Here is a 25,894-nt window from a genome sequence, read left to right as displayed (position 1 = left end):
AAAATAAACTAAATTCGTTTACTATCTTATAATTATATGCATTCAAATTGTAATTTTGTAATAATTTTTTGGTAATTCATTTTTTTCGTAAATGGGCGCGAGTTGGGCTCCACTAGGGCATCTCAGTTTTCGATAATTTCGAAGAATTTGAAAGATTATTAGAAAATAAACTAAATATTCGGGTTATTACCTTGAAATTATGCATTCAAATTGTAATTTTATATTTTTTAGTTATTTCTTTGTTTTTGTAAAATGGCGCTAGCTGGGCATTACTTGGGCTGCCCATTTTTGTTGCTAATATTCTGTTAATATTGTGGTCTTAATATATAAACGGAGACTTTTGTTGTGTTTCTTTTTCTTTTTATATTCTATATAACTAAGAACAAAATGTATGTGCGATATTCTTAAAAAAAAAAGAATGTTTTTTCGGTGCGTATACCCTTTGAAACGAGTAGAGCAATCGCAATATTGATGCATCACCTAACGCTGCCTAAGGGCAAATCGAACCTATCAAAACCTTTCTAGTTCAGATTGTTCCCATCCTAGTGATGGCAGCACAATACTCCAGCATCCCTCTCTCGAAGATAGTTTCGCAAAAAAAAAAAAAAAAAACACTCTTTCATCGTTCTCACGATTAGAGTCGAGGGCGCCACTGAACAGTGGCAACTTGTCCACCAAAATCCTCTTTCTCTCTCTCTCTCCTTTCTCTTAACCACCCCGTCGTGCGCCGCGCCCATGACATACAGAGATCGCAGCTCACACGGCTACATGGCCGATTTTGTAGTTAGGTTTCTCTAAAAGGGGGAGTGGGGTCGATGAGGGCAACGGGGCATTGAGAGGGGAGTTATGGCAGAGGGGGATTTCAGGGGTACACGGGGTACCAAAGTGTGGAGTGAGAGCTGGGGCGCGGCTGGGGTGGTAGCGGGGCAGAGTAGCAAGAGAGAGAGAGAGAGAGAGAAAGAGGGAGTGATAAACACGAGTGAGAAAGAATGTGTGAGAGAAATAGACACAAAGAGGTAGGCAGAGAGAGTGAGAGAGAGAGACAGAGAGAGGAATGAGGAGGAGGGGAGGGTGTTCGCAAAGTGTCCCTAAAACTTTTACAATCGCTCGCTCGCGCGCTCCGCTAGGGCTATGCTTGATGGCGTATCTTCCAATGTGAGTTGCCCATAATACTAAGATGTACGGCTGCGCCGGTAGGGGTCCGGTCTCACTCACTTACTACCTTATAGTATAGCAAAGCCAAGGCGTATAGTACCAAGCGCCGAACGGGTGCCATCGCGTTCGCCAAGTAAATTCTATAAAAGATCCAAAAAAATATAATTTTTCAAAAAAAATGTTAAAAAAAAATTCCACCCGCGCCGGTTTATCGGTGTTTTTTTGTGTCTTAAAAACTCCCCCCCCCCTATAAGTTAGTTGTGGGACATAGAAACAGAGAAAGGGGGGAGGGGGAGAGAGAGACGAAAACCTCGTGTTGTGGGTAATTAGTGAGGTTGAACGCGACCTTGATTACCGTCCTTGTCTTCCGGAGGCCCCCACGTGGAGAGCGAGTCACGCGATATATAACCATTGCCTATATGTGTGTTTGTGATGAGGTTAGGGCCACATCGAATTTCAAAATCAAAGTGGGCTTTTTTCCATAGAGACAGAAAATTTTAATTTTACTCGGTTTTCTCATACTTCGAAAATCAAAAAAAAAAAAAAAAAAATGTGCAATTGGAAAAAAAGGGTATTGACATTTTTGGACAATGAGTGTTTTTTAATTGACGATTTTGGGTGAAAATTTCTTTTCTTTTTTTTTTTTGCAAAAAAAAAATCGCGGCATGTACATACGGATATACGAACTTAATAAGGTACGTATATCTTTTTGGCTTTGCTATGCTAAAAGGGGGAATGAATATAAAAGATATCAAAAAGGGCTAATTAGAGTAGAGTGAATTTTTTTTTATCTTATATATATATACGGAATATGAGGACGTGATACCAGATATAATCAATTAGCCTTAGTCTTTTTTCCTCATCCTCATCCTCCTCCCACCACCCGCCCTCTTGGTAAGGAACCCAGCAAAATTCCAACGATGAGGTCGAATATATGCGAGGTTGCCTGACATCCAACATCGGTGGGGCTATGGGCTTATCGATTGGCTGGTAGGTCCTTGGACCATAGGCCACGCCTTTCATTCGAGTCGACATAAACGTTATGCGCGAGCGCCATGCGGTTGCATCCCAAAAAAGATGCAATGAAAATAGACTTGGCGCAGATCGATGTTGCTATCGACCTCGAATGCAAAGTAGCTCTTTTTTTTGATCGTTTGGAGATTTTCGCGAATGTCTTAATACACCCCCTTCCCCCCCTTTGGGAAGAAAATCTCCCGAAGGAAATATCCTTTTTTTTTTGCATAGTGAGGGAATGGGTATTCTATAATGCAAAGAAGGTTGGGTTTTGTCTTATCAATGTATTAGGGTAGGTCGATATATGTGCATTATCAAGTTTGACGAAGAGAGATATCATTAGGGGAACATTCAGACGTGGAGGGATATACGATAAAATAGAAATGTTATTTATCGAGAGAGTTGCGGATATAATTTCGGCGAATCAGTATAGACGAATCCGTCGGACAGACGCCGTTGTTTTTCACATGGATTTTTATGTTGCTTGAATGTTTTTACTTTTTGTTTTTCAAAAATAAATTTTGTGACTTTCGAGATTATTATTCGAAAAGATATAGATATATACGAGTTGGAATATATATTCTCCTTTATTTGTCATTTTGAATTCGTGATAAGATTATAGGGGAAAAATTATAAGGAATTTTCTAAAGTTTATTTTTTTATTAAAATAACAATTATCTAAATAAATTTAATTTTAATTTATAAATAGGATATTCTTCTTAATTAGAATTTATTTTGAATAAGAATAGTTCATTTATTTATTAGCGAAAATTTCCATTCAGTTTTCACTAAAACTAGTAAAAAATTACTAGTATCAAATAGTAATTGTTTACTAAAAATTAGTAGAAAATTCTACTATTTTTTTTTCTACTTAATTAGTATAGAAATTTCTACTAATTTTTAGTCATTTTTCACTAAAACTTTAATAAAAAATAAAATTAATAAATCTAATAGCAATATTTTAATAAAAAGTAGTTAAAATTGCTATTAATTACCACTAAAATTTTAGTTAAAAAATTGCTAAATAAAAAAGTAAATTTTACTTTAAATAACAGTGAAAATTTCTACTAATTTTTAGTAATTTTTCACTAAAATTTTAGTAATAATAGTATTACTAAATCTAATAGTGATATTTTACTAAAAATTAGTAAAAATTTCTACTAATTTTTAGTCATTTCTCACTATAATTTTAGTAGCAAAAGTATTATTAAATCTAATAGTAATATTTTGCTAAAATGTAGTAAAAATTTCAACTAATTCTTAGCTATTTTTGACTATAACTTTAATTAACAAAATATTACTAAATTTAATAGTAATATTTTACTAAAAAATAGGGAAAATTTCTACTAATTTGCACTAAAATTTTCGTTAAAAAAATAACTAAATAAAATAGTAAAATTTTACTTAAAAAATATTTAAAATTTCGACTAATTTTTAGTCAATTTTTTAATTATAGTATATTTAATACATACTTATTATATTTATTAAATTATTCTTATTATATTATATTTGTTTATAAAATCAAAAAGTTTCAAAGTTTTAATTTTGCTAAACTTGAAGAAAATATATTTTGAAAACAGCGCAAGAGTTGTTCGTGATTCCAAATGTTCTAAGAAACATGGTAAAAAAAAATTAGAAAGCGATGGAGGAGTCTTAACTTTTAATTTTAGCTTCAAAGACATCCGGCACAATAATATATATTTCTAGTCAAGAGACAACATCAAATACATATATACACACAAACGTGCGGAGAATACCCTACTTTCTCTCTTTTCAGGAACCGAGGGTAATTTTTTTTTTTATTCCGACCGACTGCCCTTTCGTTATTCCTATACATATTGCGCGCATTCGAATAGCACAACACCAGAAAATGTGGGTCAGTTTTGAATTTTCATCGTAGGGTTTTGTGTACATAGGTCCATTTTTTTTTTTTTTTGCAACTCAGATTTTCCAAAAACCTTGAAAATACAATGCGAGGGAAAAAAATAAGGTCAAGGAATAATTTTCACATAAATTATGTGAGACTTTGCTAGAGGCAATATATTTTCTAAAACAAATTAAAATTTTTTAAAATTAACTCTCGTAGCAAACTTTTTTTTGCCTTCTTAGCAAAATTGTTCGCTGTGTGTTTAGTAAATTTAATTTAGCAGAATATAATATAGAAACAGATATTGAAAAAATTTACTACAGCAGCTAAAATATTTGCTACAGCTGATAAAAATTTAGCTGTGACGTGTAAAAAAAACTGAAAAATTAATTCGCTGTATTAACTAAAATATAATTTGGTGACAGTGAACTATGACAAGAAATTTAATAGCAAATAAATTTGCTGTAAGGACAAAAAAAGTTTACTGTGAGAGTTAATTTTTAATTTTAACAGTAAACACTTTCGCTGTCAGAGTAAATATAATTTGTTTACTAAATTTTATAAATTCGACATCAATTGTTAGCATCAGCAAATTCCTTTTTGTAACAAAATTTGCTGTTGCAAAAAAAATTCTCTGTCACAGCAAACTTTTATTGTTTCGCATGTGTTTTTATTCTGAAAATCTCACCGTCGTCTCAAACTTATATATTACATTTACAAATATACAATGTGATTTTATTCCTCTAAAGGCATAAAAAAAAACTCGTCGACTTTATACAAAGTTGCGCACATTGATGAAAACCTGATATCCTACTGTTTTGCTCATTAAGGCAAGATGCAACAAAGTTTATTCAAGAGATGTTTTCATATGTATAATTTATAAAACATAATTGACATAGAGGATGAGGGAAAAAAACATATGTATATATTTATATAGTGTTTGTGTGTGAATACACGCATATATACGAGAGGAGAGTTGAGACATGATATCCTCAAGATTGTTTGTGACAAGAAGCTTTTACAACATTTATGCAGCCCCCTATGGGAATTTATGCCCTTATCGCGTTTATATCTTATATGCAAATCGCAATCCTTTGCAATAGAGAATTCTCATTCTTATACGTGTGTGTGTGCGTTTGTCTCTTTATTGGCGAACTCTTTATAATATGTTATATGCGGCGCATACAATATATGCATATAAATGAAATAAACGTTCCGGGAATTTCGTCTGATCTCTCTAAATTGTATTTCTTCAACTCTTCTCCTCTGAACAAAAACAAATTTTGTTTTATTTCATTGCTTCTTCAATGTTGCATATACATATACACGCACATGTCCTGCATTTTTTATAATCAGGTTTTTTTTATTCAAAATTTTAAAATGGCGAAAAATAAATCACTGTTAATTGTGTGTTATTATTTTTAATTTATTATTATTATTACACTGAAAAAAAAAATTTATTTGGTTCAAGTAAATATTTATTTAATAATTAATAGTTAAGTTATATTATTTGAATCAAATAATTTAATTTTTCAGTGTAAATTTGCGTTTATTTGTTTTAAATAAAAAAAAATTTAAATTAGAAAATAAAGCAAATAAAGTAAATACTTTATAAGTTAACTGCGTGTGATTAGCGAGCAAAGTTTGCTGTGGTAGTGAATTTTTTGCTACCACAGTAAACTTTTTAAAGAAAAGAAAAATAACGCGAGTAATAACTGTAAATAAATTTTAAAAAGTATTTATTAAAAATTTAACACGAATGATAAAATCAAAGAATTATTAAAATGAGCGCAAAGTATACTTGATTTACATAATGGAAATAAGAAACTAATAATCTTGAAACGTTTTAAGATTAGTTCTGCGCACTTTTTTTTTTATTTTTTGCATTGAAATTCTCATAATTTATATATATATATATATATATATATATATATATATATATATATATATATATATATATATATATATTCTATATGTGATATATACACGTAAATTCCGTTATAAGAATCCTCGGAATTATGTAATATATAACTGAATAACCCAATCATATAAGTGTCATCTACAAAAATATATTTTAAAGAAGATTTAAGAACAATATATTTAAGACTTTGGAAATTTGAATATAAATAGCTTTTTTTTTAAATACATTTTTACTTAGAATGTAAAAATAACTTTTCAATGTAAAATACGAGTATTTCGAAATATAATAATAATAATAAATATTATATTATTATTACTATTGTAATAAATATTAAATTATTATTATTATTAATTATTATATTAATAATAGTTGAATATTATTTTCATGTGTCCCATAGAGAAAAAATAAAGTCTCAATATAAATAAATAAATACCTAAATAAATAAATAATAAATTTGTTTTAAAACAAATTTTCTATCGTTCAAATAAAAATTTTATTTACTCTATACAAATATTGAACATTTTCTTGGGACAACCAATCAAGTTTGATTGTAAATATAATTTTTTTTTTTCCTTGTAAAAAATTATTTATACTATATTTTTATTTATTGAATACAAAAATAAAAATAGAAAATTAAATATTTATTTAAGATAAAAGTTTATTGCAAAATATATATAATAAGTTGTGGCAAAAATGATATAGATTAAAACACACACATATATATATATATATATATATATATATATTAAGAACCAATAGATCTTATATATATATATTAGTAAAAGATCATTAACCGCGTAAAACGTAAATAATGTTCAGTTTTGTGAAAATATACGTGCGACAGTTATTATTCGGTTCTTTAGTTCACTTGACGTATTACCCATAGTATATAAGTATGAATATATATCTCAAAAATGAGATATATATACATATAACCCTTACGTTAATGGAATATTCATCACACGACGACGCAGATTTAGAAAATAAATCAATTTTGCGATTTCATAAATTTATTTTATTTACACTAAAATTTACATTGTGACAATATGCTAATATTTACTATACTCGTGTATTAAAATATTTATCTTAACTTATGTTTGTTTAGGAAATGTTTTATATATTATATTACCAAAGATTTAAATTTTAAACGGCGATTCCCTATTTAAATATAATTAATAATAACAATAATAATAATAATATTAATAACAACTACAACAACAACAACAACAATAATAATAATAATAATAATAATAATAATAATAATAATAATAATAATAATAATAACAACACCGAAAAAACGAAATTCTAAATTTAAGAATATCTTAATTCTTGGCGCCTATTGAAGATTAAATTTCCCATCGATTTTATTCTTATATAGTTAAAAATAATATTAAAATAAAAATAAAATTATTCTTAAAAGAAGAATATTTCTTAATTTAAGAATTATTCTTTATTTTAAGACTTTGTACGCATTGAAAAAAAATGTATTTGATTTAAATACTTCTCGTGCAGAAATTCGCCAACCTGGCCCTGACCTGGTTGAAATAGGGAACCCTGCTTCATATGCGATTTTGGAGTTTCCCGACGTGGGCCCTGGCAGGGCCCTTTTTTAAAATTTCTGCACGGGTCTCGCGATTACTTGCGACTATTATCAAATAAATATTTACTTAAACCAAAGAATTTTTATTTGAATTAAATAAATTGTATTTAAACTTAAATATTTTCTGTAATTGAAATAAATACAATTTAATTGATTCAAATAATAATTATTTGATAAAAATAAATATTTATTTGGTAATATATATATATATATATATATAGTCAAGCAATCGAGTATTTGAATCAAATAATTTTTTTTCCAGTGCGTAAGTACAGAAAATAATGCGACTCAAAGAGAAAAGTTTTGTTTGAATCGAATATAATCATTTTTTTTTTTTTTTGGTAGTTTAACACAATTATTTAATTACTTCAAATAAAATTTGTTTTTGATTTAAATAAATATTTATTTGAACTAAATAAACGTTTTACTGAAATAATTTTTTTTTTCTATTGAAGATATATAACAAATTTTGAATATCCTAAATTTTTTGCTTGTAAGCATATCTTTTGTTTCGATTAAAATTTCGTTAAATACAATAAATAATTTGGTTCATTTAAATAAAATTATTTAATTGAATCAACCAAACTTTAACCCAATTCATTTATTTGGTTGATTCAATAAATTTGGTAGTTCAAATTTGATATTGTTTCAAACAAATTTTTCTCTGGAGAAAACAGAATTTTAAAGATATTTCTTATAACTATAATGAATTTGAGACCCTTAAATAGTCCTACAAATTTCGACACAAAATATACAATATATGTACAGACGATAAGGCGATAAAAAAAAGGAAAAAAAAAAATGCTTACCCATAATATAATCGCCATTATAGAAGCGACTCTAACCTCATCATCAGTAGTGTGAAGCATATGTATATATGTATATATATACAAACACAAAGTTGGTTGAAGCTCATTCCTCTCTTGTTTCCGCGAATTCCCTCCTCTCGATCTCTCTCCTCCACCTACACGAACAACTCCGGGGGTTGTAACAGTTGACTGCACGGGGTTTTATGTCGTATCCATCTCTCGTATATGTTGTCGAGGGGGAACGATAGAAGAGTGACGTAGGGTCAGACTTTAGAAACGCAAGCGCAGTAAAGTTGCCTTGTTACAGGAAGCACATGGTCGCCCGGCTATCCGCGATGTCGCTGCCGCCTTTCTGCCTATTCCAATGGCACTCGTTTTTTTTTTTTTTTTTTAATAAATATTACATTCCATAAGTAAATAATAATAATAATCCTCTTCTGTGTTTTTTTCCGCCGAAAAAACATTTAAAAAAAAAAAAAAAATTATTTACTTCAATGTTAATGAAAGTTAATTCGGTATGTAATAACAAAAGTTTTCTTTTATTGTCCTCGCGAAAGTCTCCATCTTTTTGTAAACCACGCTGTGAATTCCGTTATGACAAAATCAGATCCAAGATAAAGAGGTTATGTTTCCTTACTAGTGAATATGTTTCTTTATTTTTTTTATGACAATTTTTGGAGGTTATAAAAGTTTTATTTTAGTGATAATTTTTGTGAATTAACAAGTGTTGTTTTTCTTTTTTTTGTTCTAGTGTCGAGTGTGTTGGACATTTTTTCTGTGTATCGAAAAGTGGATGATATTTCATCTGCGGTGAGTTTTATTTATTTATTGTTTATTATTTTACTGCAAAAAAGCAAATTTATTTCTATTTTACAAATTGTAAATATGGTCCATATAAGAGTAAAATCATACATAAAAAAAAGATAATATACTTGACTATTATCAAATAAATATTTACTTGGAGCGAATAATTTTTTCTTTACTGTAAATTTAAAAGTAATAATTTTTATTTATAATTAATTTTAAATAATTTTATAATTCTTTTTTTATTTTTATTTATTAATTTAAAAGTATTTGATAGAGTTTCAAATTGATAAAAACATTTGGATTTGGTGTACTTTGTATTTGAATTAAATATATACACTGTATTTTTGGGCCAAATAATTTTTATATATTTGAATTCAATAAATTTTAAACTAAATAAATTATTAAATTAAATATTTGAATCAATAATTGATGTATTTGAAACAAATATAATTTAATTGACTCAATAATTATTAAATAGAAATATATTTATTTTAATAATATTCAGGTAACGCGATTATTTGAATCAATAAATTTTTTTTCAGTATATAATTAAAAATAGGTGTGTGGAAATTATTATTGTTAAAACTTTTAACTGTATTTTAATTATAATTTATAATAATATTTGAAATATTTATTCTTAATTTTGGTATTTATTCTTAAATTTATTATTTATTCTTAAATAAATAAATAAGATTAAATAAACAAGAATAAATAAATAAGAAGAATTTTATTCTTAAGAGTACAATATACAAAATTTATAAGAAAATGGCACACTTCCCACTGGGTTATATAATATATATATATACTTAAAAGCCACTCAACATTTAGGATCTCTCTTGTCTTTTTTTACTGCAGTAAATGTTTAATTGAAAATTCGTTTCACATCATGCGAACAATAAATTCGTGCTCGAATTCGTGTAAACCTAAAAATAAGAGAAATATAACCGCTAAAAGAAAAAAGAATAACATTTTTGCTTGAAAATGTCATACACGCGTGTTTCTATATTCTTGGAAGAAACATAACCAATAACTTATAGTACTTATACAAGCACTCTCTCTTAATTTTAATCAGTGAAATTTCACTGGTGAAATATAGCTAGAAGTCGGTTACTGAATCATTTAGTGAAATTTTCACTGAAAATCAGTCAGATATCACTGATTTCCAGTAAAAATTTCACTAAATGAATCAGTCAATCTGTATTATCGGTAATGGGTAAAACAAATTGACTGATTCATTTAGTAAAATTTTCACTGAAAATCAGTGATATATGACTGATTTTCAGTGAAAATTTCACTAAATGATTCAGTAACCGACTTCTAGCTATTTCACCAGTGAAATTTCACTGATTCAAATTAAGAGAGTGTAAGATACAAATGTTTATTCTAGGAGAGAAATAGATGGTAAAAACTTATGATCTTAAGATGGTAAAAAGTAGATGTTATCCGGTACTATCATTATGCTACTCGGTACTATCAAAGATGTTACAAAAAGTATGGTTATGTTACCCACTACTCTCTAAATTTGAATCAGCGATAAGTATACCACTGGTACCAATCAGCGGATATACGCTGAAAAATCAGTGAAATTCCACTAATTCATCAGTGCATATAAGCTGATTAGAATCAGTGGTATACTTATAGCTGAGAATCAGCGAGATTCCGCTGATTCAAATTTAGAGAGTACAATCAAGTTGTTACTTTGTACAATCTGGATAGTAACTGATGATAGAAATCTAGATTGCTGTCCGTATATGTAAGATCAAATATATGATACTATCTCCCCTATCTATTTTTCTCCGTGTATACTTTTTACTTTTAAATCTTAAATTGAAAATGTATTTAAAATTGATAATGATAATCATTTACTTTATTTTATTACTTTATATTGTGATGTACGTAAATTCCCATATGATTACAGAGTTATAGAGAAATTTTATAACGCGTATATATATATATATATGATGTAGCAACAAACAACCTTTATACATATTCAGTAGTTATCTAAATTTTCTGTTTAATATTTTACGCGCGTCGTATTTGCAACATAACATATATTATAAATAGTATAAAACGTATGTTACATTGTAAATATATATATATGTGTATATATATTTTTTTCTTTTTTTTCCTTAAATGAAATTTATTACATATTATCCATTTATGAGGTCTTATTAAGAATAAAATATTTATATCTATTCTTAAAACATTATTTATTTTTTAATTGAATTTGTTTTAAAAAAAAAAATTATAGAAGTAACGGTAAATGTAGAATGGAAATATATGTATAAATTAGAATTTATAAAATGGATTTGACAGAAAAAAATTACGGTAGAAAAAAAGATAAAGAATTTTGAAAATGTGCATTTTAAAAAAGACATTATTTTATTAAATTAAATTATTTTTTTATTATTACATTATTTTTTATTTTCTTATTTATTAATATACAGGGCAAAGTAACTGGAAAATACAAAAAATTATAATTTGAAAAAAATTAAGTATATTTAAAATTTTTAAACTTGATCCGCAAAAGAAATAAGTACATTTTTTTTTAAATTTGTCCTTTATTTTTTGGTTTACATTATACAAGATTACTTATATATTTCGCGTTTTAGTTTAGAAAAAAAATTAATGACTGTAAATTTAAATAGTTTACTGCAATTTTTTTTTTTTTTTGTTAAAGATAATACATATTGTCTTTGGGCTACCATCGCGCCATGCATATTTAATGTGTATTCGCAAGTAGTAGTGACGTTGCACAGTGGGACTTACTTTGCGCATGTCTCACTGTTGCTATACTACTTACGATTTACACATGAAGCGCCTCTTCGTCTAAACGATGATTTTCTCTATACAAAAAAATTATAGTATTTCGAATATAGTTTTTTATTTATTTTTTTCTAAACATGTTTTATACACAAAAAAAGAAATAGTAACAAAATGTTTTAATAGCAAGTAAAAACAAATTTTAAAATTGGTTCAAAGTGATTAAATAAAAAATTTAGAAAAATAGAATAAAGTTTGCTTGTTTCAAATAAATTTTAATTGACTTTAAATAAATTTTATTTGCAAGCAATAAATTAGATTTACTTTAAAGAAATTTGATTTTAATTTGAAATAAATTTAATTCCACTGAAACTTATCCCTGTTCCAGGTAAAGATTTTCATTCAAATAAATTATAAATAATAAAATAAAAAATAATAGAATAAAAAAAAAAATAAATTATAATTTTTTGCATTTAATTAACTTTGGTACAAAAAAATACAATTTATCATGACTAACAAGTATATTATTATCTCGTTTGAGTGAAGTGATCTGTCAGTATGTTTTGATAGACAGCTCTCGTTCATTTTTATTATTATTATTTTTTTTTACTTTTTTTTTTCGATTTCATGCCAGCACTCAATAATCAATGGGAACGTGCTCTTTGAAAAAAAAGCTTAAGGGGAAATGGCGTGACGTCATGCAAGCACTCGTGCCAAGAAATCATTAGCTAGTCTAGTTTGCCGTCTGATCACCATAGTGTGCGCTTATCGCGGTTTATTGAGTACATGCTATATACTGCATATATGATAACAAGCTAAAAGAAAGTAAATGCCAACATTATTCATGAACGTGTGGGCGTCTTCTTTTGAGAATAGAAAAAATAAATAAATATCACTAATGGAACGAGATTTTTTTTTAACGCCACTGAACAATTATTTATTTTTTGAGATTGAATTTTTAATATTAAAATATATTTTAATTTATACAGTCTAAATTTTAATTTGTAAGAAAATTCGTTCAATAATTTTAATTAGTAGAAATTTTCACTAATTTCGACTAATATTTAGTAAAATATTACTAATTTTTGTTTCTTCAAAGAGGAAATTTATTATTTAGTAAAATATTACTACTTTTTTTTCGATTAACAGTAATATTTATTATTACTACAGTTTTAGTAAAAATAATTATAAATTAGTAGAAATTTTCACTAATTTCCACTTAATTTTCATTAAAATACTAATATTTTACTAATTTTGACTACTTTTTAGTGAAATATTACCATTTGATTTAGTACTATATATATTTTTTACTAAAATTTTTAATAAAAAATGACTAAAAATTAGTAAAAATTTTCACTAATTTAAATTAATAAACGAATTCTCATTAATTCAAATTATTAGAGAGTAAATTTAAAACTAATTAATTGTATAAGTAAAATATTGGCTGACTTTTTGTTTTGTAAATTAGTAAAAAAAAACAACTAATTATCAGAAATAAAATAACTAATTTTTAATAGAAAAATAAATTAATAAAAAATAGTTAAAACTTACAAAATATTAGTAAAATGTAACTAATTTTTAATAGAACAATTAATTTTAAAAAATAGTTAAATTTAACTATAATGCAATTTATTCTCTAAATCTGAAATAGTAAATTTTTAAAAAATACTAAATTAGTAAAATTAAACTAATTAATAATAAAAAAATGTTATTATCCAATTAGTAAAATACAACTAATTATTAGTAAACAAAATTTTTTTTTACTATCGAATTAGTAAAATTTAACTAATTCAAAAGCAAAAAGTTAGTCACTAATTTAAATTAGTTCAAATTTTTACTAATTCAAATTTAGTGATTAGTTAACGAAATTTTCGTCATTTTGACATAACAGAAAAGTGAATTTTTACTATTAATAATTATTTTCTTTTGTAACTAAAATTTTAATAGAAATCAAATCAGTTATTTTTAACTTATAATTCAAATTTCAAATAGTGTATCAAATTTAAATTTTCTTTTCACGGTCTAAATTATTATAATATATATATATATAAATAATGAACCGCTAAAAAAAGAAGAAAAAAAATACCATCTTGATAAGAAATAACTCGTGGAATTTCCAGTGAAATATTCTATAGTCGCAAATTATTATTATTTTGAAACTGAACAATGATGAGTATAATATGTTTAGGAAAATTTTTTTTTTTTCAAATCCTTATCCGATGTCAAGTATAATACATAGGTTTAACGGTGAATTAAATTACATAATACTTATAATTTTAGTTTTTAGTTTTGCGTAACAATTCTCAAGGTCACATTCACGTTCCACATATTTATAATTATACTAATTAGATCCGTTATTGTAAACAAAGTTGTTAGCTGTTTAAAAAAAAAAAAAAAAAAAAAACCTTTTTTATATTTAACAATTTACAAATATTAAAAATGCAAATTTTTTTCTTTCAATAAAAAATATACTAAATACTAAATTAAAAATTAATAACAATTCTATTCTAATTAATATTTTGGTTAAATTTTCTTACTCTCTAAATCTGAATTTACTAATGTGAATTAGTGACTCACTTTTTGCTAATCAATTAGTAAAATTTTACTAAATATTAGTAAATTTTGCTAAAAATTTTGTAAAATTGTAATTCTAAAGCAATAAGTGAATCACTAATTTAAATTAGTAACAATTTTTACTAATTTTGATTTAAGAGAGTAAGAGGGAAAAAAATGGAGAATAATCGGTTTCGAATGTCGTCAACCAGGGGGCATACTAGACAAGCGAATGATTCAAAGGGACCAAAAAGCTGGAAGCCCGCGCGCGGGTTTTATGATTTTCTTGTGTAAGGAGAGAAAGAGAGAAAGAGAGAGAGAGAGAGAGAGAGAGTGAGTGGGGTAAAAGCGGGTGTAACTGCCAGGTCTACAATAAAACTTTTAACGTCTTCGTGTCCAATAAGCGTAACGTCCACCAGGTTTTATATGGGGCGGTTCCCTGCAGCCATTACGGCGTAACGGGATAACGCTGTCTGTTGATTGGTGCGTTCTGCATCATGGCTGCCGTCTACTTCAATTTCCCCTTTTCCCCTACCCTTCAACTCTACCTCCCCACTCTTTATTTTCATCTGTTTCCACAATGTTGCCTCACAATCGTCAGGAGAAAATGGTACAGGTTACATCTAGTCAGGTGTGTTACCAAAAAAAATTATTTTTTCATGATTTTTTTTAGTTTCTGAATTTTTTTTTTTCTAAATTTTCTTCTAATTTGTTCTTCTAAATTTTTTCTTAATTTCATTTTTTTTGTCTCACTTCTTTTTTTTATGGTCCAGTCTAGTAAAGGGATTCCATATTGAAAATTGGCAAACAATTTTTGTTTGTTTACGATTTTTATTATGGCTATTAAAATTTTTAGTAAAATTTGATGAAAAAATAATGTAGAGAAGGTTTCTTTTTGAGTAAAGAGAACAATGCGATGGGGTAATAGGGCTAAGTACTAATTTGAATGACTTCCGTCGGTAACAGGGCAGAGGCCTTCTTTATCGGCAAAGAAGGGATTCCCGCCATGGTCGGTGGCCATAGCAACGACAGACGCTACCGCGTTTGCTACTTGAGCAGCACATTTGCAGCAGCCCTTCGCTCTCAAATGTATTATATCGGAGAGAGAAAGGAAGAGAGTGAGAGAGAGTGAGAGGGACGCATGTGCGCCGAGGGGGAATACATTTTATATAGGCTATAGCGAGTTCAAGTCATTAAAGCCCAATAACTGCGTATACATTTACCTACGGAAATTCATATTTAACAGTAAATTTAGTTCTGACATTTAATTAATACGAAGTTCACTTACTTGGAAAATAGTATATCTTGAAAATAGTTATAATATACAACTTTGTGTAAATTACTTTATCCCATGCGCTATAATTGCCATTAGTTATATACTTTTATTTATATATATATGAATTTTACCGAGAAAATTATTATTTTTATTATTATTATTATTATTACTTTATAAAAACGTAATAAGAAAAATTGATAAAAATTATATGATTCAGGAATGAATCTGTTAGAGTCGAGGAATGGGATCAAAAAAAATAAAGTGGATCTTCTTTTTTATGACTCGATATAAAGGTTTAAGCTTATATATATATATATATATATATATATATATATATATATATATATATATATATATATATATATATATATATATATATATATATATATAAGTATCGTGAGCTTGTGACTTGAGCTTTAATAAGATTATATACGTCAGAGTCCAGTGGAGCAAAAAAATTCTCTAATCTTTCGAGAAAAAGGATTGAATAGGTTTTTGGCGATTCTATTTTTTTAATGTTTCATTTTTCCTCCGTAAATTTTTAAAATAACAATATTATTTTTTTATTAATATAATTTTTAAGACGCCGAATTTCAATTTGTCCGAATTTTTAAGGCGACAAATTTCAATTTGTCCGAGTTTTAATTAAACTAATTTTTAATTGATAGAATTTTTAAGGCGCCGAATTTCAATTTGTCCGAATTTTTAGGGCGCCGAATTTCAATTTGTCAGAATTTTTAGGGCTCCGAATTTCAATTTGTCAGAATTTTAATTAAACTAATTTTTAATTGATAAAATTTTTAAGACGACGAATTTCCATTTGTCCGAATTTTTAGGGTACCGAATTCCAATGTGCCGAATTTTTAGGGCGCCGAATTCCAATTTGTCCGAATATGGAGGGCGACAAATTTAAATTTGTCCGAATTTTTAGGGCGTCGAATTCCAATTTGTCCCAATTTTTAGGGCGACGAATTTCAATTTGTCAGAATTTTAATTAAACGAATTTTTAATTGATAGAATTTTTAAGACGACGAATTTTCATTTGTCCGAATTTTTAGGGTACCGAATTCCAATGTGTCTGAATTTTTAGGGCGCCGAATTTCTATTTGTCCGAATGTAGAGGGCGACAAATTTAAATTTGTCCGAATTTTTAGGGCGTCGCATTCCAATTTGTCCCAATTTTTAGGGCGACGAATTTCAATTTGTCCGAATTTTTAGGGCGCCGAATTCCAATTTGTCCGAATTTTTAGAGCGACGGATTTCAATTTGTCCGAATTTTTAGGGCGCCGAATTCCAATTTGTCCGAATTTTTAGGGCGACGAATTTCAATTTGTCCGAATTTTTAGGGCGCCGAATTCCAATTTGTCCGAATTTTTAGGACGCCGAATTTCAATTTGTCCGAATTTTTAGTGCGCTGAATTCCAATTTGTCCTAATTTTTAGGACGCCGAATTCCAATTTGTTCCAATTTTTAGGGTGACGAAATTCAATTTGTCCGAATTTTTAGGACACCGAATTCCAATTTGTCCCAATTTTTAGGGCGACAAATTTTAATTTGTTTAAATTCCGAATTATTAGTTGTACGATTTTTTGATTGATATAATTTTTAAGACACCGAATTTGAATTTGTCCGAATTTTTAATTGTACGAATTTTTATAGAAGTCCAATTATCATTTGTCCGAAATTACAAATGACTGAAAAAACAATCGATTTCGGCACTATTTTTAAAATTGACCAATTACAAGTTTTGTTTTTGATAATTTCTAATTGGTCAGTTTTTTAAAAATTGCGCCAAAATCTTTCTGTCGATATTCGGCCATTTTGGGGTTTGTTCATTTGTAATTTCGGACAAATGAAAATTCGACGTTTTAAAAATTCTGACGTGCAAATAGTGAACTCTATAAAGTTTTTGGTAGAAGTTAGAATTTAGAAGATAATTTATATTCCCTTTGGGATATAAATATAAGGATTTAGAGAAACAAGAAAAGACAATATTCTGATTAAGACATTTTATTTCTCAATTGTAGAAAGAAAAGGGTAGATAAAAGAGAGCAAGCAGATTTACATAATCCGAGTTTCCCTTTTTTTTTTTTTAACCAACCATCTGAAAGTAGTAGCCCTTTTCCTAACAGCCCCATATCATCATTCCCCTCTTCTTTTTTTTTTATATATATACCTTTCTCGATTATTCTTGAAGAAGTTTGGTTACTCCTTTGGAGTGGTTATACGGTCATGGTCATCCGTCACGCAAACTCAGTGATCGTATATATATATACGATTCTGTTATATATATATATATATATATATATATATATATATATATATATATATATATATATATATACCAAAGCGATTCTAAGATATATATATATATATATATATATATAACAGAATCGCTTTGGTGTGTGCAGAAACTTAATTTCACGAAAGTGCTCATCTTCTGGTAGAGGGAAAAGTTGAGGTCGCGAAGAGAGAGGTCATTGCAGGCGAAATAACCTGAACTGCATGAAGTCTCTTTCTCCTCTGCTTCTTCTCTCTTTCTCTCTATACCTCTCGTTACACGACCTTTACGTTTGCTCAAATCGAGTTCCCGGGAGGGTGACTTATTCCTTATAACCTATACTCGCTTTTATATATATATACATACATACACAAGAAGGCTACATTTCGCAAAGACGACATTGAGGTGGATAGAAAGGGGAGGGGGGGAGAGAGGGAAAGGGGTTTTGTCGAAGGAGTCATAACTGGAGATAGGATGAAGCACATAGGATGCAAACCCATAAACGTCTTCTCCCACTTTATCTCTGGTCCTTCGGTTATACACCGTTCCTGGTGAGCGCGGCAGCCGGCTTCGCTCTTAACCCGTACAACGACGACGAACGACCGAATCAGCCTGCAAGGACGCGGACATTACCCATGGAGACGACGATGAAGGCGCGAACACGAATACTTGAGCCTTTTACTCCGCAAAAGTATCCAACTAGCTATGTACATATATATATATGCCACACCGATCTCTTCTTCTGTCACCTTCCATTTTCCACCGTAAAAACATACATGTTCAACTAAACACAAGAGTTGCCTTTTGCCGTACATACGTAACTGTCATATATGTACATATATATATGTGTTCGTTTATACGTCGACAGGAGGGAACCATACCAATGTCGCGAGTGAATCGCATGTTCAGCAGTAGTTCGAGCCACGACACGAAACTGGCCCGATCGGTCGGCAATTTTTTTTCCAAAATAAATATATTTTCCTAATTCAAAAAATGGTAAAATTAGTGATAGTGGATTTTAGAAATTAATTTGTCGGGAAAAAACGGTTTGGAAAACGCACTTTTCTGTATATGTATACATATACATTCTGTATATATATGTATATTGTCTGACAGATAGCTGTATAGTTTATGACCGTGAGACATGCGTGCCGAGACCACGTGACTGCCGATAACCTCGATTCCTCTCTTTCTCTCTTTCTCTTTTTCTCTCTCTCTCTTTCGGTGCGTGCCTTTTCTGCGAGAGTACAACCCATGAGTGAATAACTGGTTTCCCCTCTACACCACTTTTGTCAGGAATATCCCGCTTTAAGATTGCCGGGTGAAGATTATTTTCTCGTGAGGAAAAGTTTGTGAGGTTGCCACCGGTGGCGCTAGCTACTCTTGGGAAAATTAAGGTGTGGGATTTTATTGCAAATTCTACAAAGGGTTTCCTTGAGGTGGAAATTGCAACGTTTGGATAATTAAATTTTGAAATTGGTTTAGATATATGTTGAGCAATGTTGAAAATTGTTAATTTTGTGTAAATTCGAGAAATGTTTTTAGTATTTTTTTTTTTTTTTTTGCATTAGGCGCACCTAACGGAAACAATTGAAATTAAAAGCAAAAAATATTTTAATATTTAGATTAATTTCATTTGGAAACTAAGTAAAAATTGTTGAATATTAAATTTATTTTTCTAATTTTGTTAATTGAAACTAAATTAAAATTTTACGATGAAGTTCACTCATTGAAACTAGATGAAAATTTTATGGTATTAATTTAATTCAAGTTCATTCATTAAAACTAAATGAAAATTTTAGAATATTTAATTTAATTAAAATTCACTGAGAGAAAAGTTTTGTTTGAACCAAATTTTTGGAATACAAATTTTGGTTATATATTTCAAACAAAATTGGTTTATTTGCTTTATTTGTTAAAAGGTTTTTTTTTTTTGTAATTATTAACATTCGTTGGATTCAAAGTAAATATTTTTTTGATTTCAATAAACGTTTGGTTTATTTTGATAAATTTTTCAAATGAAGAAAAAATTTGGGGCAAATAAACTTTTGGTTGATTTAACAAGAGATTTGTACAATAAGAATTTGGTTGATTTAACCAAAACTTGGTTGTATTATTCAAAATTTACTTGATTCAAGCAAAATTTAGTTGCTTCAAACAAAATTTTGTAGATTCAATCAAAATTTGGTTGTTTTAAACAAAATTTGGTTGATTTAACCAAAATTTAGTTGTATCAAACAAAATTTAGTAGTATATTTAACCAAACTTTGGTTGTTTCAAACAAAAATTTTCTACATTCATCTAAAATTTGGTTGTTTTAACCAAAATTTAGTTTTTTCAAACAAAATTTAGTAGATTCAATCAAAATTTAGTTGTTTCAAACAAAAATTGATAAAAATTTAACCAAAATTTGGTTGTTTGAAGCAAAATTATGTTGTTTCAAACAAAATTCGGCAGATCCAACCAAAATTTTATTTGTTGCAAACAAAATTTGGTAGATTCAACCAAAATTTAGTTGCTTGAATCAAATTTTGGTTGTTACAAATAAATTTTTTTCCCTGAATGTTCTTGTAATTATTTAAATTAAATAAAACTTAAAGAGACGGGAGTAAATATTGAAAAAAAGATATATTTACTTGTTTTATATGACATATAGAATTAATTGGACAATAGTATATATATATATATATATATATACATACTAGAGAATTCATCAACTGGTTTTGATTACCTACTTCTTCTCCTCCACTTGACACTAAATAGCAATAAAAAGTTTAACAGAGATCTTCTACCACAGATATTATATCATTATATTACTACTACTTTTCAAGAAATTAATAAAGTAAAGTGTGAACTTTATACTTATCTCAAAATTTATAAGTACATTTTAGTCATAATTATTTAATTAGCCACTTAATTTTAATATCATAATAATTAATCTTTTTTTTTATCATTCATGAATTAATTTATTTAGTTGTAGTTGTAAACATTTTGTATAATTTTTAATAAAATCTATTTGATTTTTTTTTTTAATAAACTTTTGATGAAAAGTGACAATAAAAGTTTTAGTCATTTTTCACCAAAAATATATAGTAAAAAAAAAATATTACTTTAATAGTGATATTTGTAGTAAATGTTATATTTTAAGTAAAAAAAAATCAAATAATTAATAATAAATGAAAATTTGTTTATTTCAAAAATAAAATTGCAATAAAAATAATGATACTTACTATTTCCATAAAAATTTTTTTAAAAAGAAATCAAATTACATTTTCTTGATATTTTATTTATTCGTCAATAAATTGCAAACATTGAAAAAGAAATACATTTTATAAACCACAATATTATAATTTTATTCCATCTTTTTCATACAAATATATATAAAATCGATAACAATGTTTCAGAATTTTAAAGTACAAAATTACTTTTTGAATATTCTTGACAAAAATGTTACTTATAACTTTCTAAGCCTTTTTTTTTTTTATTTAAGAATCAATAATCTGTTAATTTATGTGACTTCGAAAGCAAATCGTATTTTTTTTTTAAATATACGATGCCTTATCTTGTATATATAGGCAAAAGAAACAGGTTAATTAACGAAGGGAGGTCAACCTGTTTCTTTCTATTACATTCGATATATTTATTGTTATAAAAGGACAATTTTTTTTATTTCTCAATAAATTTTTGCTTAAAAATTGCGCAAATATTTAAATTGCGATTTAAATTTTATTTTCTTTTTGTGTAAAAATGATTTTTTTTTTTAATTAGTAGAAAAAAAATGATTCAAGTAGAAAAAAAGAAGTTATATTTTTTTGAAGTCAGAAGTTCAGGTATTTGACACCAGATTTCGTTCACAGAAAAATGCCCTTGCTCCCCCTTCATCCAATTTTAGTGTTTGGTATCATGTGTCTACTATATGTGTTACTGACAATGGCGTAGCTAATGGTGGTTTCTGAAAATTCCAAAAAATATTCTAATTATAAAAAATGACATTATAGAAATAATTAACACTTTTTAATTATTATTTTCGAAATTTTTTATTTTACAATATAAACGAGTTTACAAAAATTTTAAACTGAATAGTACACTTAAAAAAAAATTTATTTGATTCAAATAATCGGGCTATTTTTCGTATAAATTTTTTTTTTTTTTTTTTATTAAATAATTATTATTTAAGTTAATTAAATTTCTTGCAAATACAAAAAATTATATGTTCAAATAAATATTTTATGAGTATAAAATATATAATTTGAAGTAAAAAGAAAAAAAAAACTGGACAATACTGAGGAAAATAAAAACACAAACGTTCCCCTCTTGCGAAATGATCTCTAAAAGAAGATGTTAGCGTATATCGACGAAGCTCTCTGGTGTAAAAGCTGACGTGACCGAAATCGAATATCGAATTGTCCGCTATACAATACGAAAGGAGAATCAACCCTTTTACAATGTATACATAAAGAGAGAGAGAGAGAGAAAAGTATTCAAGAGTACCAACTTTTGATAGTGGTACAATTTTAGACAATGTCTTTTCTGTGTGCATAATCCGCGCACTCTGGTGGGCATGCATGAAATATTTTTACCAGTATGAATAAAGGAAATATAACCCCCCTCCCCCACTGAGATAGAGAGAAAAAGAAAGAGAGAATCGGTGTTGTAACCTCACTTTGGCTCGTGTTCACCACCCAAAAGGATCTTATATATCCACCCATGTAACATCCATGTGGTCTTATATACACACATCTTGAAACTTGTCCTTTTTATTGCAAACCCGCTTCGCCACGACGAAATTTACTAACACACACACACACACTCTCATATATATGTGAAACGTTGACTGTGAAGACGACTTAACTTTGTACTTTGTACGCTTCCAGGTTACGTACGTGTAACTTTGTTCTGAGCTGATGGCTGAGTCCTCAAATGTTCTCCAACAAAGATGTTTCTATATATATATATATCTAACCTAAAAAGTCACTTTGCTGCAAAAAAAGCGGACACGCTCCTGAGATATTGCATTTTTCACGATATTCTCTCCCCCAACTCGACGACGTATGGAATACGAAAAGATTTGTATCAGAGCAAATCTGTAGAATCATAATTCAGTGATATAATCTTAAAATGAAATTTTAAAAACGTGTTTAATAGGGAAAATTGACCTCTAAACTACAGTGGCGGTCTCTCAGACCGCTACACATCTTTTGGTTAAAATTTTATGCAAATTGATGAAATAGATTATAATAACTGAGTTTTAGATTTGACCTCTAAACTACCATCGCGGTCTCTTGGACCGTTACCTAAATTGACCTCTAAACTACTGTCGCTGTCTCTCAGACCGCTACACATCTTTTGGTTAAAATTTTACGCAAATTGATAAAATAGATTATAATAACTGAGTTTTAGATTTGACCTCTAAACTACCATTGCGGTCTCTTGGACCGTAGCCTAAATTTCTTTTGGTTTTTATTTTCTTTATGCTGTGAAAAAAAAATTCTAGGATAAATATATTAACTGAAACAAAACTAGATTATAGTAACTAAAAGCCTTGGTAACCTCTTAACTACCGGCGCGGTCTCTCAGACCGTTAGCTAAACTTCTTTTAGTTTTTTCATAAAAATATTAGGCAAATTATTTATATTGTTTCTGCTGCAACAAATTCATTTCTATAACTAAAAAGTTAGAAATGACCTTTAAACTACCGTCGCGGTCTCTTAGACCTACCTAAACTTCTTTTTCCTTTTTTCTTTACACAAAAAAAATTTAGGCAAAATATTCCTTCTGCTAAATACAAATTATACATTTACTTAACCTAAAATCTGGGTCTAACAGACCGAGACAGCACTGAACGTAATTTTTTAATATATGTCAATTAAAAAACTAAAAAAAATTTCTAATTAGTCACACGAACGTGATTTTCATTCTTTTTAAAGGAGGAATTTTTGTTTTTTCAGTCTCGTTTTCGGTAAAATACGCAGTTGAAAAATAAAAGCGGGAAAAAAACGTTTGATGCCATATTGAACTTCATTTATAATTTTGGGCGTTTCGTTCTTGCATATGCACATTTTTATGGTATTTATTCTATACTGAGATATTTTTTTTTTGACGCCTTCTTTCCCTCTCCCCTTGTTGCAATTTTTTTTTTTTTTTTTTTTTTTTAAAGGAAGTATACATATTTATTCAAAGAAAAAGGACCCTCCTTCCAAAATGTTGCAGCTGCTTCTCTTTTACTTCACTTAATCTCGTAGATCAAAATCAGAAAATTGTGTGTAAATCTAGTTTAATCTCATATTACTGACATATTCAGTTGTAAGACAAATATATCCGATCAGCAAAATATATATTATAAATTATAAAAGGGAAAATATATTTTTAGTTACAGTGATTATTATAGTGTAAGTAAACATTTTCTGTTTAATTTTTAAACAGAATTATTTAATAAATAATTGGTTATTTATTAATTAAATTGATATTTAATTAATTGGTGTTAATTATTTTGTATTCGATAATTATTATTAAATTAAATAGTATTTGTTAAAATGTAGAAATTTTTGATACAAATTTTTAATTTAAATGAAAAATTATTTTGGTTCATTTAAATATTTATTTAGTTCAAAGTATTTATTTGGTTTGTGTAAATATTTATCTGATTCAAATAATCGTTTTCTTATATTGTTAATCAAATAAATAATTTTATAATATTAACTAATTATTACTTGAGTTAATTAAATAAAAATTGTTGCAAATACAAATTTATAGATTCAAATAGTTTTCTTAATTCAATTAAAATTTATTTGGCTCATGTAAATTAATATTTGGTTCAAGTAAATATTTAATTGATTCAAATAATCGTTTTCTTGATTATTTTATGAAATAAATACTTTATTTGTTTTTAATAATTATTTGAGTTAATGAAATGAAGTTTGTTACAAATACAGAAATTTATATTGGTTCAAATATAGTTTTTTTTTAATTCAAATAAAAATGATTCGGTTCAAGTAAATATTTATTTGATTCAAATAATCATTTACTTGACTATTTTCTCAAATAAATATTTTTTTTGTACTAAATAATTATTATTTGTATTAATTAAATGGTATTTGTTGCAAATAAAGAAATTATTGGCTCAAATAAAGTTTCTTTTAATTCAAATAAAAATTATTTGGTTCAAGCAAATATTTATCGGATTCAAGTAAATATTTATTTTATTTATGTAAATATTTATTTGGTATATATGAATACTTATTTGAGTCATGTAAATATTTAATTGGTTTAAATAAGTATTTATTTGGTTTATATAAATATTTATTTGGTTCATATAAAGATTTATTTGATTCAAGTAACCGATTATTTGAAACGAATAAATTATTTTTTTCATCGTATTTATTTCAATAATAGAGAAAATTGTAGATTAAGAAAAAAGAAGTAACTCTAATTAAATTCTACCCTTTTTTTAATCCAATTTGAAATTAAACTGCCTCTTATTTTTAAAATCCAACAATTGTCTTCGAATTTACATTTTTTTTGTTCTTTTTTTTTTTATTAGACAATTGCATAAAATTTCGTTTAGCATTAAAATTCTTAATTAAATTGAAATATTCTTTAGTTAAAAAAAATCATCTCGCACGTAGAAACTGGAAAAATTTTTCCAATTTCCCCCTCTCGTGAAAATGAAGTATTTCGAGTAAATGAAATTCCAAGAAACTGGCTCTTTTTCCGAAAAAAATGAGAAACGAAGTAAATTCCATTTTGTTATCAGAGAAACATTGCCTTAAGAAACTTATAGTATATATATAACTCAAAAAAAAAAAAAAAAAATTCAATCTATCTGAAATGCTTCTCTACGGAAATTCA

The 25,894-nt window shown here is 27.3% G+C and overlaps 1 long non-coding RNA gene across 2 annotated transcripts in view; it reads left to right on the top strand.

Annotated features, from left to right (window-relative positions):
• The window catches only part of LOC127280935 (uncharacterized), a 133,462-nt gene that overhangs the window by 12,601 nt on the left and 94,967 nt on the right, over positions 1-25,894 (top strand). For both annotated transcript variants that reach the window (XR_007842899.1, XR_007842898.1), the window contains exon 4: positions 9,118-9,176. This is a non-coding gene — a long non-coding RNA (uncharacterized LOC127280935). The remainder of the gene's footprint in view (positions 1-9,117; positions 9,177-25,894) is intronic.

Source organism: Leptopilina boulardi, unplaced genomic scaffold (genome assembly GCF_019393585.1).
Source record: "Leptopilina boulardi isolate dan_hultmark-lab unplaced genomic scaffold, ZJU_Lbou_2.1 LbouV2_258, whole genome shotgun sequence".
Taxonomy (NCBI): Eukaryota; Metazoa; Arthropoda; class Insecta; order Hymenoptera; family Figitidae; genus Leptopilina; species Leptopilina boulardi.
Note: the sequence above shows the minus strand (reverse complement) of the source record. Positions and strands in the feature narration are given on the sequence as shown.